The sequence below is a fragment of the Lithobates pipiens genome, unplaced genomic scaffold, assembly GCF_037356315.1.
Source record: "Lithobates pipiens isolate NorthernLeopardFrog02 unplaced genomic scaffold, aLitPip1_a1.2 Scaffold_19, whole genome shotgun sequence".
NCBI classification, from domain to species: domain Eukaryota; kingdom Metazoa; phylum Chordata; class Amphibia; order Anura; family Ranidae; genus Lithobates; species Lithobates pipiens.
Genome location: NW_027507764.1, coordinates 149,532,207 through 149,548,265, shown reverse-complemented (window position 1 = coordinate 149,548,265; position 16,059 = coordinate 149,532,207). Strand labels below are relative to the sequence as shown.

Below are 16,059 nucleotides of genomic sequence, written 5' to 3'. Positions count from 1 at the left end.
AGAGAACAGACAGAGGTAACTGTAGAAAGAACAGACAGAGGTAACTGTAGAGAGAACCGACAGAGGTAACTGTAGAGAGAACAGACAGAGGTAACTGTAGAGAGAACAGACAGAGGTAACTGTAGAGAGAACAGACAGAGGTAACTGTAGAGAGAACAGACAGAGGTAACTGTACAGGGAACAAGTAGAGAGAACTGTAGAGAGAACAGACAGAGGTAACTGTAGAAAGAAAAGCGGTAACTGTAGAAAGAACAAGTAAAGGTAACTGCCAGAAGTCAAGGCAGGAGGGGTAACTGTAGAGAGAACAGAAAGAGGTAACTGAAGAGAGAGCAGGCAGGTAGATGAAACTGTAGACATCACAGGCAGGTAGAGGTAACTAGAGAGCGAGCGGGTAGGTAAAAGTAGCCGTAGACAAGTAACTAGGGAAAACAAGTAGGTAGAGGTTACTGCAGAGAGAACAAAGATAACAATAGAGTGGAAAGGCAGGTAGAAATAACTAGAAAAGAGAGAACAGGCAGGTAGAGGAAAAACAAAAAAAAAACTTTTTGACTACTTAATGGACCTATAATCTATTTTTACTATGTTTTTCGGCCTGCATTGTTTGGAGCTAGCAGTGTACAGTCTATAGTCCCTAGTCCATCTTGGGAGAGAGCAAGAGGGTGGCTTCCTTCCTACTTAAAGTGGAGCACAAACACAGCCACCTTCTAACAGGAAGTCAGATTACAGCAAGAAAAAAAAAGGAGTTAAGGGATTTGGAGGAGGCTGCGAGCAATAGAGGGTAATTTTTGGTTAAGAATACGAGACAGATCCGCATTAAGGGATTTTATTTGAAAAAACATAGACAACGAACAGTCTCTTAAAATAGGATCAGAGGGTTAGGAAGGAAGTTCAGGTACTCTTAGTGTCAAAGTCAATAATAAATGACTCGCTTACTTTGACTAAATCCGGAGAATAGCCATTCACAACTGGATGTTCACTCAAGTTGGATAGTCCCTCTCTCACAAGGCCTAGCAGCCAACAAGGTGCTTAACTCAGGAACAAGTCTCTGCCACAGACGTTGTTGTAGAACATACAGGAATAAGTCTCTGCCACAGACGTTGTTGTAGAACATTCAGGAAACTAAAACTTGTAGAACACGTGTGTGATACCTGGATCTTTCAGCCAGCTTGGCGATACCCAGGAGACTGGATTCACTTAGGTACTTCAGCCCCACCAGGCTCTTGCTAAGAAGCCAACCCGTATGTGGCCTTCTTCTGAAGAGTCCTCCCCTAGATAGCTACAAAGTTACTGGGCCTCTCCAACTACCGAAGAAGGCACCGGACCACCTCGGAATCCTTCTTTAGTTTCCTTACCTTGGTCTAGCCAGCCCAGAGACAATAAGTCGGGTGGATCCGCACCCCAGGCCATAGCCTTCCTGGGAGCTGGTCAGGAGGACCAGGACCATGGAGTCAGAACATACTTCTGGACCGGAACCCCGAACCACGTGACATCCGCATCTTAAGTACCCTCCCCCAGAAAGCACAGCAAGAGTGACACTCCCACTGGGCGAGCTCCGAGAGAAGGTAACCTTAAAGCACCCAACCAGACTGTGGTTCCATGCCTGCCAGAAGAGACAGTGCCCCCTGTGGCCAGGCTGAACATCCTATAGTCCAGTCAGACTGATGCTGAGGTCCAGATTTAGAACAATTGTACCCAAACCAAACTGCAGTTCAGGTGTAACCTTAAATTTAAAAAACATAGCACATGCTCTTCAGGAGCTGGCACTATATATATATATATATACATATATATTACTAGGAAGAAAGAAAGAAAGAAAGAAAGAAAGAAAGAAAGAAAGAAAGAAAGAAAGAAAGAAAGAAAGAAAGAAAGGCAGGTAGAGGTATCTGTAGAGAGAAAATCCATATAAAGGTAAATGTAGAGTGCACAAGCATATACAATTAACTATAAAACTAACAGACAGATAGAGGTATTTGTAGAGAGAACAGGCAGATACAGCTAACTGAAAAGTGTAAAATCAGTAAGATTTATATATCTAGAGAGAACAGAGAGATAGCGAAAACTACAGAGAACACAAGAAAATGAAGCTAGCTGCAAAGAGAACAGGCAGATAAAGTTAACTGTAGAAGAGCAGACAGATAAAGTGAGGGATCAGGCTGACAGGCTTTCTTTTGTAAGAAAAGAAAGCAGACAGAGGTAATTGTGGAGTGAACAGGCACAGTGCAATAACTGCACACAGACATAATTTATTATTTCTCACATATCACTAAAAAATCTGCCCAAATGTGACTGATCTTGATGACCGTGATTGTTCTGGGTTGCATGTCCCCTTCATGGGGTGTTCTGCGTGTGGCTAGGGAGGCTGATATGCCCATCATTACAGTTTCCTGGGTAGTATTTAAGTCCCTAGTACGAGGGTTTAGTGTGTTAAGGAGTGGAGGAGGCCTCATGTTAGGAGGAAGGTCCAGTTTCTCTGGTTGGGTGAAAGATATCTACAGCACCACATAAGTGACCTGTTGGTGAGTGCTTTCCCCATTGGGGGAAAGTAATAGAATAGAAAAGAATTCAGAAGGGACATACACTTTTAATGGCAGAGATTATAGATTTCTTTTGTTTCAGTTGTGGGTACTAAGGCTCTGGTGACTCTAAATGTGGGGAGTGTTGTGTTGTTAATACTGTGTTGAAAGGATATGCTGCAACACTTGACCTTGCTAAAGAATAGGATCACAGTGCTGGATATGTAACAATTTCTTAAAATAAAGGGCATAATGTTGAAAGCGGTTGTAAACCACGGCTGATTAAAGAAAAAAAAAAAAAAAACCCTGTAAGGCAATTGCATAATGTGCTAGTATGCATCTCATATTAGCACAGTATGAAATACTTACCTTAGAACTAAGCCCTCCAGTGGCACGCTGTCACCGCTGAGAGGTCTTCCCCTGGTCTTTCTTCTGGGTTTGCGCGCTCTGGCTATGTGATTGGTTGGAGCCTTGATGGCGTCATGCGTGGGAGCCCTCATGGTTCCAGAGTGAATCTCTGAAGTTCTGGAAAGGTATGCCAGACTTTCAGAATGCATCTGCCGGTGATGTCACAGGCTGCGTCCAGGGTGAATATCTGAATAACGGTGCGTGTTTAAGAGATATTCATTTTACCTACCGCCTGTAGGTAAAAATCACAAAGCGGGCTTTACTACCACTTTATTGGTTGCTGGTTTGAACATTATTTTTAAGTAAATTTATCCGAACAAAAACCCATGAGTGGAGGAAGGCAGGGCTAAGAGTTTGGAGTAGGCATGTACAAGTGGTGTCTAGTCTGTGTCACACTGGAAGCTCTTTATGTTCCTTTAGCATGAGAGCGTGGGACACTATGGGGTTAATTTACTTAGCAAGTGCAGTTGCACCCTTCAAGGGAATTTGCACCGGAGCTTAGTAAATGAGATCACTTCACTTTGCAACGCATATACAATTAAATGCCAGGATTTTTTTTTTTAAATGCATTTTTGCTTGCACATGATTGGATGATGAAAGTTGGAAGAGCTTCATCTCATTTACTAAGCTCTGGAGCAAATTCTCTTGCAAAGTACAACTGCACTTGTAAAGTTAACAGTCTATTTTTCATTACTAAATCAACCTCTATGTTGGTGCCCAGCGTGACAGCCTTCAGTATGTGGGATGTTCTATCTGTGGCCTCAGGCATGGAACATTTCAGTTAGGCTGGTAGGGGGGGCTATTGTTTGGTCCTGGGGTTTAAATTTCCCCCTAGGGACCAGAAGGTAGAGAAGAGCTCTATGTTGGGAAAACAACTTCCAATAGCCCTGGAGTCTTGAGTTTGGGGAAATTAAAAGCCCGGATAATTATCCGACAGTTCATGTGGCTGGCCATAAAGGTGAACAGAGACCAGATGTCCTCTGATCACCTCACCCCTGATCTAGGAGGACCGAAGTGACATCATGACGTCACTTCTGGTCTAGGGTGGAAGTAAACTATTTTTTTAAAGCAAAAGATCAAAAAAAAAATTGGGATCTTTTGCTTTCAAAGGTAGATGAGAGATCTGGGGTCTTATAGATCCCAGATCTCTCTATAAAGAGGACCTGTCATCCCTTATTTCTATTACAAGGGATGTTTACGTTCCCCATAATAGGAATTAAAAACAAAAAAATTTGAGGGACAGTGAGTGTAACAATATAAAATAAATAAGAAAAACATTTTTAAGTATCCCCTATCCCTCCGTGCTCGCATGCAGAAGCGAATGCATACGGAAGTTGCACACGCATATGTAAATGGTGTCCGCACCACACATGTGAGGTATTGCCATGAACGTTAAAGTGAGAGCAATAATTCTAGCACTATACTTCCTCTGTAACTCTAAACAGGTAACCGGTAAAAAAAAGTTAAAGCTTCCCCTATGGAGATTCCACAAGCGTGTTAAATTTTAAAGTGTGATATGTTAGGTATCTATTTACTTGGCGTAACATCATCTTTTATATTTTACCAAAAAATTGGATTATGTATTGTGTTTTTTGCATAAAAATTTATTAAAGTGTATTTTTTCCCAAAAACCGCTGCACGTATACCGTGTAACATAAAAAACTGCAATGGTCACTGTTTTATTCTCTAGGGTCTCTGATAAAAAATATAATGTTTGGGGGTTCTAGGTTATTTCCTAGTGACTCGGTGATCACAGCGCGCTCTGCGTGCGCCCTGTAGGGCGCGTGTAGGAAGCGTGCACAGGGGATGATGGCCTCCCGGAAATTCAGGTCCGCGCTGTGGCTATAGCACAGATGTCAAGAAGTTAAGGACCACCCTATAGCAGATATACTGCTAGAGGTCAGCTCTCCTGTGCAGAATATGTATATATATATATATATATATATATATATATATATATATATATATACGTGATTCTGCACTCGTGACTAGGGGGCACATCGTTTCTGCTGTGATTACTCACAGCAGAAGCTGACCTGTTGGTGCTGGGCATTAGTCTGCTGACACCCGCCAATCATCAGGCCTGTGTAAACAGGGCAGTGTTCTGTTTTGACAGCGGGGGCAGGGTGGAGGGGGGAGGATGGATTTTGTGTCTCTGCAAAGCAGGGAATAAAATCCATAACTTCCCTTAGTAAAAGCACCTAACACAGTACACAAAAACACTGGCTAGGCCGACAGTTGACCCTTCGATCGCCCTAGATGTTTAACCTCTTCCCAGCCAGTGTCATTAGTACAGTGACAGTGTATATTGTTAGCACTGATCACTGTATTGGTGTCACTGGTTCTCACAAAGTGTCAAAGGTGTCAGTTAGAGCCCGATTGGTCGCTGCAATATCACAGTCCTGCTATAAGTTGCTGATCACCACCATTACTAGCATAAAAAAAAATTCAGTATATATACTATAGTTTGTAGACGCTATAACTTTTGCGCAAACCAATCAATACACTTATTGGGATTTTACCAAAAATAGGTATCAGCATGCATACTGGGCTGAATTTATGAAGAAATTGTATTTATTTATTTATTGGATTTGTTTTAAAGTAGAGAGTAGAGAAGCACAAGGAGTCAGTCAGTTGTGCTACAGTGCAAGGTACTGTGCTGATAAGAGGACAGAACAGACTCATGAGCTCAACAGTTTACTGCTTTCCCTTTTATTGTCTAGTCCCAGGCTGTGGATGGGAAGGAAACCTGTGTGTGTTACTGACTGCAGCAGAGAAGGATTGGGTCTCATGTCTTGCCAGACAGCGTTGTGTTGTCTGGCAGGACTGGATAGACAGAAGTAAATATTCTTTCACAGGTAAAACAGCTCCCATATATGTATTTTAGTTACGTATGAAACCATTTACCTGTGGTTCAGTTATAACATTGTAAACTCTATTGTAAAAAAAATTACCACTAAAACATATATGAAGCCAGCGACAAGCCACTTTGCACTGCAAGTGCACTTAGAAGTGCAGTCGCTGTAGATCCCAGGGGGACATGCAAGGAAAATAAAAAACAGCATTTTAGCTTGCACATGATTGGATGATAAAATCAGCAGAGCTTCCACTCAATTCAGATCTACTCCTTAGACTCCTTTCACTCAGAGCCGCCATCAGCGCCAAAGTGGCGCTATTTTTAGCACTTCTTTACCATTGTTTTAGCAGCGCTATTCGGCCGATAGCGGGGCGGTTTTAATCCCCTGCTCTTGGCCGAAGAGGGGTTAAATCCACCCTCAAAACGCTGTCGCAGCGGTGTTTTTCCGACAGTATATCAGCACTGACCCATTGATTTCAATAGAGATGAGTGGTGGAGGAGCGGTGAGTTCACCGCTCCTTCACCGCTCCAAAGAAGCTGCTGGCAGGACTTTTTCTGACGACCTGCCAGCGCACCGCTCCAGTGTGAAAGCCCCCAGGCCCTCAGGCTTTCACACTGGAGTGCATGGAGCAGCTGTTTTAGAGCGTTTTGCAGGTGCTATTTTTAATGCTATAGCGCCTGCAAAATGCCATCAGTGTGAAAGCGGTCTTAGATTTAGAGCGACTGCATTTCCAAGTTCACTTGGTAGTGTAAAGTGTATTTGCCTTTCATAAATAACCCCCTTTGTGTCTGACCCTAATGCCCCGTACACACGACCGGACTTTCCGGCAGAAAAAGTCTGACAGAATCATTTCATCGAATATTCCGATCATGTGTGGGCTTCATCTAACTTTTTTTTCCCGAAAATTCTGACGCACCTAGAAATAGAACATGTTTTAAATCTTTCCGATGGAATCAATTCCTATCAGGAAAACCGTTCGTCTGTATGCTGGTCCGACAGACCAAAAAATGACGCAAGGGAAGCTATTGGCTACTGGCTATTTTATTTTTCTAGTCCCGTCGTACGTGTTGTCCGTCACTGCGTTCAAAACGATCAGACATTGGTGTGATCGTGTGTAGGCAAGTCCGTTTCAGCGGAACTCTGTCAAAAAAAGCGCCAGAGTTTATTCTGGCGGAAAAAACGGACGTGTGTACGCGGCATTACAGTTTTATCTGTCTGAGTCACATACATATGTCAGACATGAAAATCTATTTAGCTAAATGACCCTCATTTTCTGGTTTTAGTAACAGCTCTTACTATTTATGTTACAGTTTTAAACGTGGAAGTATGTACGTTTTTGAAAGATGTGTGCCAAATGCAAATGATTACAAACAAGTTTGGCAAGCATGTCCCTATGGGGTTTGTAGTGCACCACGTCCTTGTGAGACTCTCATTTTTACATGCACCTGCAAGACTCTGTTTCAAGAAAATATATTTAGTGCTTGCTGCCTCTTTTCACAAGAAGTGTAAAAAAAAATGCTGCTGTGTGTTTTATAGTCTCCTGACTATAATAATTATCCTTAGGATGAATGAACATCGGGAGTGTATAAAGACCATGAGGGAAGCATAGCAAGACCATAGCTGTACGTTTTCTACAACATATTATTTGAAATGGGAACACTAGGGTGACTTTACTAATGAACTTCAGGCTAAACCTGAGCAAGTACTTGTTCCATATTACAAACTTGGAGCTTACTGAGTCAAGTGGGTCAGCATAAAGTAGAAACATTTTATTTTTAAAAGAAGTCAGAAATGGCCGCCACAATTGTTTGTGCTTTAGTTTGCTGTATACCTGTTACGTTACATAGTCTGGTTGAAAAAAGACTTTACATGCACATCAACTTTAAAGGCATCCCAGTCTTAGTCCGTAGGGTTCAATATTGAGTTGGCCCACCATTTGCAGTTATAACATCTTCAACTCTTCTAGGAAGGCTGTCCACAAGGTTTAGGAGTATGTTGATGGGAATGCTTGACTATTCTTCCAGAAGCGCATTTGTGAGGTCAGGTACTGATGTTGGACGTGAAGGCCTGGCTCGTAGTCTCCACTCTAATTCATCACAAAGGTGTTCTGTCAGGTTGAGGTCAGGACTTTGTGCAGGCTAGTCAAGTTCCTCCATCCCAAACTCACTCATCCAGGTCTTTATGGACCTTTTTGTTATGAGTAAGCTCGATTGACTCGAGTGAAACGCGTCAACATATTTTGTGTATTGTCTGGCTATATAATCAATAAACGACGTTAAAGGATTTCTGATTGTGTCTGCGGTGTGCCACCATTTCCTGTTTTTCCTATTGCATCTAAGGTGGCGAGCCGAGGTGAGCACCCACAGCTGTAAAATGCTTCACTGATTTGCAGTGAGTGATGTGCTGCACATGTTGCATTTGTTTGGACTTTGCATCGTTCACTGGTGCACAGTCTTGTTGGAACATGAAGAGGCCATCCCAAAACTGTTCCCACAAAGTTGGAAGAATGAAATTGTCCACAATATCTTGGTATGCTGAAGCCTTAAGAGTTCCCTTCACTGGAACTAAGGAGCCAAGCCCAACCCCTGAAAAACAACCCCACACCATAATCCCCCCTTCCACCACATGATTTGGACCAGTGTACAAAGCAAGGTCCACAAAGACATGGATGAGCAACTTATTCAGGAAATGGTTGTGATAGAAAAAAGCTCTTGCTGCTCATAACAGTCAAGCGACTTCCATCATTCCCGCAGACCATAATTTCAGAAAAAAATAATTTGGATTGGTAGCTACATACTCACTTACTGAATTACCCAAAATACCATTGATTCTGGTAGGTGCTATTGATTTCCATCCTTCGCTGGTTGGTTCGCTGGCTAAAGTGGAACTACAAGTCCCAGCATTCCTTCTAGTTGGACATAAAGCAGTGATGTTTCATTGGACTGCAAAAAGTGCTATAGTACTGCCAGCCTCTTTCTGAAACTGGCATATGAGACACAGAAATACAGATGATAGCCACATTTTGATGCTAATCCCAGCAACCTCACATGGTGCTGCATCCCCAGTGTAAAATAAGCATCTGCATAAGGAGATAAACATAGACAACTGCTAGTTGCCTGACTAATCCAATCATTTTAAAGAAGTCTGAATTGAGAGAAATACAGGGGCTGACATCCTCTTAGGCTACTTTTACACAGGAGTGTTGGGGGCGTGAGCAGTAGAGCGCTGCTATTTTGAGCAGCACTTTACTGTCATGTGTGCCGAAAAAGGGTTAAAAGGGCACTTTGCCGGCGGTTTGGTGGCACTACCCATTGATTTCAATGGGCAGGGGAGCTTTAGGAGCGGTGGGCTACAGCGGACTTTTTCTTCCCCAAAGTCTGGCGGACCTAGAAAGTCTGAGCGTGTGTACGCGGCATAACACTCACTGAACTAGATCAAGCTCTGACTTGTTAAATTGTTTTATATATATATATATATATATATATATATATATATATATATTATATATATATATAACAATGTTTAATGTTTAAGATGTGTCCTTTGGTTACATACAGGCAGAAGTCTTTTTTGGCCCCTTTCACACTTGTGCGACTTGCCCTGCGACTTGGGACTGCAAAGTCGCATGACAAGTCGTACCCCATGATTTCCAATGAGTACAATCATTCATATCTGTGCGACTTCAAAGTAGTCCCTGTACTACTATGGTTTGACTTTTATGCGAGTTGAGGTCCACAGACATTCCCTGAAATCGCAGCAAAATCACAGCCACAAAATTGCGGTAAAATCCCTGCAAAATCACGTGACTTTGAAGTCCCGGTGTTGTGAATGGGGCATTAGATAACCAAGGGAAAAATCATGACCTTCATGATTTTGTAATTGATCCTCTGAATTTGTTATTTACTGTTTGAAGTGTCCTTGTTGCCTACTTTATGTAGGCCGTACTACTAGAACATTAAGGAAAAGGTTTGGAAGACATATGAGAGTTATAGTCAGGGGATGTAGGTCACAGTGCTTCAAGACACTTCGTGTTAAAACACAACAAATCCATGGATGGGTTAAAAGTTTGGATAGTTGAGATGATTCTGAAAGGGGAATCTTTTGCTGAAAGATTCTATAAGTAGAGAGACATATCGTTACACTTGACACGCCTGCTCCCAAAGGGTTAAATGAGGAGCTGGAGGTCCATACCATCCTTTAGCTGTGTTATTTACATCTCTCTAGCAGCAGTAACAGTGTTTCTACACCTGAGATTTATTGTAACAATTATTTGAGAAACATTGATGTTAATCCTAAACACTGGATATGTATCTAATTTTCATAGGTAATTTTCCCATAATATTTTGAGTTCATGCATGTTAAAGCAAAATGTTACCCTTTCAGTCAACACTGAGGGCCGGTTCACACAGCGGGCGGTGCGAGGCGACACGACTCGCCTCGCTCCCGCAAGTCGCCCCCGTTCTGTACAATGGAACCGTTCTGAGAGGAGCGACTCGAGTCGCTCCGACTCAGAAAAAAGGTTCCTGTACTACTTCTGGGCGACTTCGGGGGCGACTTGCATTGACTTCTATACAGAAGTCATCTGCAAGTCGCCGCTGAGGTCGCCGCAGGTCGCGGCGAGGCAAGTCGGAGACGCCTCGCCGCGCCTGCAGTGTGAACCGGCCCTGACTATATTTAATCCTTATGTTGCTAACATTAGTAAATAGATAGTAAAATATGTCATACAGTACATCCCATGAGTCTTCTGAAGGGGAGAAGGGGTTTTCTCAGCTAGGTACACCCTAGAACAAAGGTATCAAACTGGCTGCCCTCCAGCTGTTGGGAAACTACAAGTCCCATGAGGCATTGCAAGGCTGACAGTTACAAGCATGACTTTCACTGGCAGAGGCATGATGGGACTTGTACTTTTGCAAAAGCTGGAGAGTCGTCAGTTTGAGAACCCTGCCCTAAAAGCTAATGTACTTTTTTGAGCTTCAAGCACTTTGCTTGAGGCGACAGAGCACTCATATGTGAACAGGGGCCATTGAAATGAAGGGGATTTTGCTTTCTGGGCGTTCTGGAGTTTCAAAGCTGAGCGTTTTACAAGCTGAAAAATGCTCAGGTGTGAATAGGGCCATAATGTGTCAATCAGTCATGAAGGGATTAAAGTAGGGGTCAGCAACCCCTCAATAACTATATACCCATTCACCACGGTTCACGGATGAGTAGATCATGTCCCTTACTTGCTGACCCCCAAACTGCTCCTCCCACATATGCAGAGCACACAGGGAAGGAATAATTTAGTATGATGTGATGCTGACAAGCAGAAGGAAGGGGAATCTGGACAGGAGGGGTGGCATGCACTGGAACCAAGCCCCTGTAGTTCATTCCTTCAGCAGCTGAAAGCTGGCTTCTCCTGTCCCTCCTCCTGTCTTTTAGTAGCTGCATGGTGAACTATAGAGGACCAGTACCAGAAAATGCCGCCCCCGCCACCCCTCCTGTTCAGTTTCCACTTCCTCCAACTGCTATGCCACCCCCCCCCCCCCCCTGCTCTCCTGGTCCCAACACCCCCCCCTCCCCTCCCTGAAGTGCTGATAGGTTCCCCACCTCTCGCTCCCACTGGCAGCTGCAGGGATCGCAGGGGAAGGGGCCAGTAAAAATTTAATTTATCAGCCCCTTCCTGTTGTGAATGAATAGGGTAAGTGATCAGTACCGATCACTCACTGTGTTCAGAACTGAAGCATAGTAAGCTGTGTTTACTATGCTTTCATTTGTGAATGAAGAAAAATGAGCAGAGCTTTTCCTGTTCATTCATCCTGTGCAGCTGGGGCTGCAGAGATGGAGATTAAAGCAGGAGTAACCCCACTGACCTTTTTTCTTTTTTACACCTGTAAGGGAAAAGGCACAATGAGCTAGTATGCACCGCATACTAGCTCATTATGAAATACTTACCTTAGAACGAGCCGCCGGCATCTCACTCGGTCCATGCCGAGGGAGCGGACATGTTCCCTCGGCGTGTCTTGCGGATATCGCATCTCCGGCGCTGTGAGTGGCTGGAGCCGGAATGTCATCACTCCCACCCATGTGTGCGAGAGTTTTCTTCCCGGCAAGGTCTGGCATCTGCCGGACTTTCAACCGAGAATCCCCTGTGCGCATGCACCGCTGAAGTCAGCAGCTTCATTGCGAGGGGAATATCTCCTAAACCATACAGGTTTATTATAGGCTTACCTGTAGGTTAAAGTCAAAAATTGGACTATACAACCACTTTAAGGACAGTGGGGTTGACCTACTACAACTGGAGAGTGCAAAATCTGGTGCAGCTGATTGATCTTGCCACTCACAACTAGCCCCCTGATCCCCATGCATGACTGGGGGGAGATTATCCTGCAGCTTTTGGAGTTGTGTGGTGTGTATCCCATGAGGCTTCGGGGGGGGGGGGGGGGGAACCTGAGGGCTATATTATCCTCACCTATATCAGAAATTAGGAAGTAGGTGTGAGTACCTGATAAAAAAAAGGTACTTGCTACCCCCTAAAATAACAAAATGTGTAATAAGGAGGGGGGAAGGTTATGCTCATGTAACGTCCTAAATGTAAGTGAAGTTACACTTTACGATACAATGGAGGTCACACAAATATATAAAAATGTAGGACGGATATTTTATTGATGCAAGTTAAAGATGTCAAATGTAAACTAGGGATGCACCTATATATCGGCCTCGGAAAATTATCGATCAAATATAGGGTTAGTGACATGTTGCCAATAGAAAAAAAGGTGGCAATAATGGCTGCTGAAAATTATTGGTCGAAAATTTGCCGATAATGGCCGAAAATAAATTCATATGCTGCTCAGCTCCTCCCGCTGTGGCCCTGGATCGAAGTATCAGAGTGGCCAGGAGTCATGTGACTTCCAAGCTGGCTGCTCGGCTCCTCTCGCTGTAGCCCTGGATCAGAGTATCAGAGTGGCCAGGAGTCACGTGACCAGCCTGAAGATACCTCACAAAAAGGTATTTAGAGGCTTCATTTCTAACAAGTAATTACACCGTGCAGGATAGAAGCTTAAACAAGAGGGGCTGGCAGCAATTTTTTTAAACATTTTAGTATTTTACTAACAGCAGGGAGGGGTGGAAAAGAGACACAGACTCCCGATCTGACAGGCAGGGAGGAGAGCACAGAGGAGAGCTGCGGATGACAGAGGCACGTAAACTGACCACGGTGTCAGGGCTCAGCAGCCATGATAAACTGTGGTCAGTTTACAGGAGGAGGGCAGAAACTATCAGGATCAGCCAGGTATTTTACAGCTTCCAGAGAGGCAGGTTACACAGCACAAGCACTGTGCAGTTTAACCTGCTAAAAGGGAACAGGATCTTTTTTTTTAAGGGTTACAAACACTTTAAAAACCATTAGCAACAATGTAAAGAATGGGATATAATCTGACACATATCCCCATATACTGGTGTCTATTACCACCACTGGGTCACCTGTATAAAGGAGACATGTAATCAGTTTCAGCGCTTTTTAATGTTTACATTTGAGGTTTTCCTGTATCTGTAAAATATTTGTTTTACATTTTTATTTGTGAAACAGATCAATAACACCTTAAAGTGGAACTTCACTCTCCCAATTAACATTGGTTATTTTAATTTCTCATGCTGCTAGCATTAGTAAACACATAGGAAAGTAGTTATCGGTTTTAAACTTTTTTTTTATTTCTTTAGTTACTTCCTGTTTTTTTGCCTAGGCAAATGATGTCATACATCCCAGGAGTCTTTGGGAGGGGTTTTCTCAGCTAATCACACCCTCTCCTGCATGCATGCCTAAGCTAAGTGCAGATGGATTTCAGGAAGGAAATTCAACATGAATAATTTGTCTCATACTCAAGATGGCCAAGCCAAGAAATGCTAGGAGGGTGTTTTTCAAAGTGATTTCTCAACAAACTAAAGCATGGAGACATGGATGGGTGGGGTTCCTTTGAATATTAGAAATGCATTAAATAGCGTCTTGGGTTTGCGGTGCCCAGATGTAGTGAAGATCCACTTTAAAAGTCCCATCTGCTTGTCATATTTTGGCATTTTTTATATATATAACATTTTGGGAAGCGTGTGTCGATATTTTGTTCTGGTCCTTTGCACCTTCTCTTTTCTCCGTCGTTGTTTCTGAATAGACGATGAGCCTCGTAGTCCCAGTATAGGAAGAGGTCCCAATCTCTGCAGGAGCTGAGCCATGTAGTCCTTATCTCTGCCAAAACTGAGCCCTGTAGTCCCCACACAGGTCCCTATCTTTGCAGGAGCTGAGCCCTGTAGTCCCTATCTCTGCAGGAACTGAGCCGTGTAGTCCCTATCTCTGCGGGAACTGAGCCCTGCAGTCCCTATCTCTGCAGGAACTGAGCCATGTAGTCCCTATATTTCCAGGAATTGAGCTCTATAGTCTCTATCTCTGCAGGAACTGAGGCCTGTACTCCCTATGTCTGCAGGAACTGAGCTCTGTAGTACCTATCTCTGCAGGAATTGAGCTCTGTAGTCCATATCTCTGCAGGAATGGAGCTCTGTAGTCCTTATCTCTGCAGGAACTGAGCTCTGTAGTCCCTATCTTTGCAGGAACTGAGGCCTGTACTGCCTATCTCTGCAGGAACTGAGCCCTGTAGTCCCTATCTCTGGATGAATTGAGTTCTGTAGTCCCTATCTCTGGAGGACTTGAACTCTGTAGTCCCTATCTCTGGAGGAATTGAGCTCTGTAGTCTTTATCTCTGGAGGAATTGAGCTCTGTAGTGCCTATCTCTGGAGGACTTGAGCTCTGTAGTCCCTATCTCTGGAGGAATTGAGCTCTGTAGTCCCTATCTCTGGAGGAATTGAGCTCTGTAGACCCTATCTTTGCAGGAACTGAAATATGTAGTCCCTATCTCTGAACGGATTGAGCTCTGTTGTCCCTATCTCTGCACGAAATGAGCTCTGTAGTCCCTGCATAGACACAGGTCCCTATCTGTGTCAGAAGTGAGTGGTCCAAGCACAGGTATCCAGGTGTGTAGTCCCCTGTGTACACTGATTGCCTATCCCCAGGTCCCTATCTGTGCAGAGCCTGATCCCCTATCCTCAGGTTCCTGTCTGTGTAGACTGATCCCCTGGTCCCTATCTGTGTAGACTGATCCCTGGGTCCCTATCTTTTTAGACTGATCCCCATGGTCCCTATCTGTGTTGACTGATCCCATCGTCCCTGTCTGTGTAGACTGATCCCCATGCTCCCTGTCTGTGTAGACGGATCCCCATGGTCCCTATCTGTGTAAATTGATCCCCATGGTCCCTATCTGTGTAGACTGATCCCCATGGTCCCTGTCAGTGTAGACTGATCCCCAGGTCCCTGTCTTTGTAGACTGATCCCCATGGTCCCTGTCTGTGTAGACTGATCCCCAGGTCCTTCTCTGTGTAGACTGATCCCCATGGCCCCTATCTGTGTAGAATGATCCCCAGGTCCCTATCTGTGTAGACTGATCCCCAGGTCCCTATCTGTGTAGACTGATCCCCAGGTCCCTATCTGTGTAGACTGATCCCCATGGTCACTATCTGTGTAGACTGATCCCCATGGTCCCTATCTGTGTAGACTGATCCCCATGGTCCCTATCTGTGTAGACTGATCCCATGGTCCCTATCTGTGTAGACTGATCCCCTGGTCCCTATCTGAGTAGACTGATCCCCATCTGTGTAGACTGATCCCCTGTTCCCTATCTGAGTAGACTGATCCCCTGTTCCCTATCTGTGTAGACTGATCCCCTGGTCCCTAACTGTGTAGACTGATCCCTATGGTCCCGGTGAAGTTCGCTGTGTGTCCGGTGAGGCGTCCATGGAAGGGTTAAGCGGTGTTCGGATCCTCCTCCCGTGTCTCCGGAGTGTGATCTCTCCGCCAGCCTCCCCGGCCATGCCTTCCCGCCTCCCTGCAGCCGCCCTTCCCCTCGCACTGCTCCCTCTTATTCCGGCTATTGTGTATAATCTCCGCGCAGCCGCCTCACTCTAATCAAGAAGATTAGAGATTCTTGCGCGTCCGGAAATCCCAATCCCCCCCCCTCCCCCCCTCTCTTCTCCCCCTCCCCCACCCCGGTACACCCCCTCATCCATCTCACCTCTCACCTGCTAAAAGTCCCCAATGGACCGTCCTCCTCCCCCGGCCGGCCCTTCCCTGGTCTCCCCTCTCCGTTCTTCTGTCCCTGGCCGCTGCCATTGCTCCCAGCCCGGCCGCTCTCCTCCTCCTCCCCCTCTCATCATGTCTCTCCTCCTCCTCCTCCTCCGTCTCTCTCCCAGGACGTCGGCTGATC

At 44.7% G+C, this 16,059-nt stretch overlaps 1 protein-coding gene across 10 annotated transcripts in view; it reads left to right on the top strand.

Moving 5' to 3' along the window:
* SATB1 (SATB homeobox 1) overlaps nt 1-16,059 on the top strand; it is a 260,292-nt gene that overhangs the window by 101,623 nt on the left and 142,610 nt on the right. For 2 of the 10 annotated variants that reach the window (XM_077491397.1, XM_077491395.1), the window contains exon 1: nt 15,861-16,059. This exon is cut by the window's right edge and continues 1,452 nt beyond it. The exons of 4 other annotated variants lie outside the window; for them this stretch is intronic. The gene's annotated coding sequence lies outside the window, so the exon portion shown is untranslated. Of the gene's footprint in view, nt 1-15,857 lie in introns of those variants that run through there. 4 more of the 10 variants (XM_077491393.1, XM_077491389.1, XM_077491387.1 and 1 more) reach the window with 4 other exon arrangements.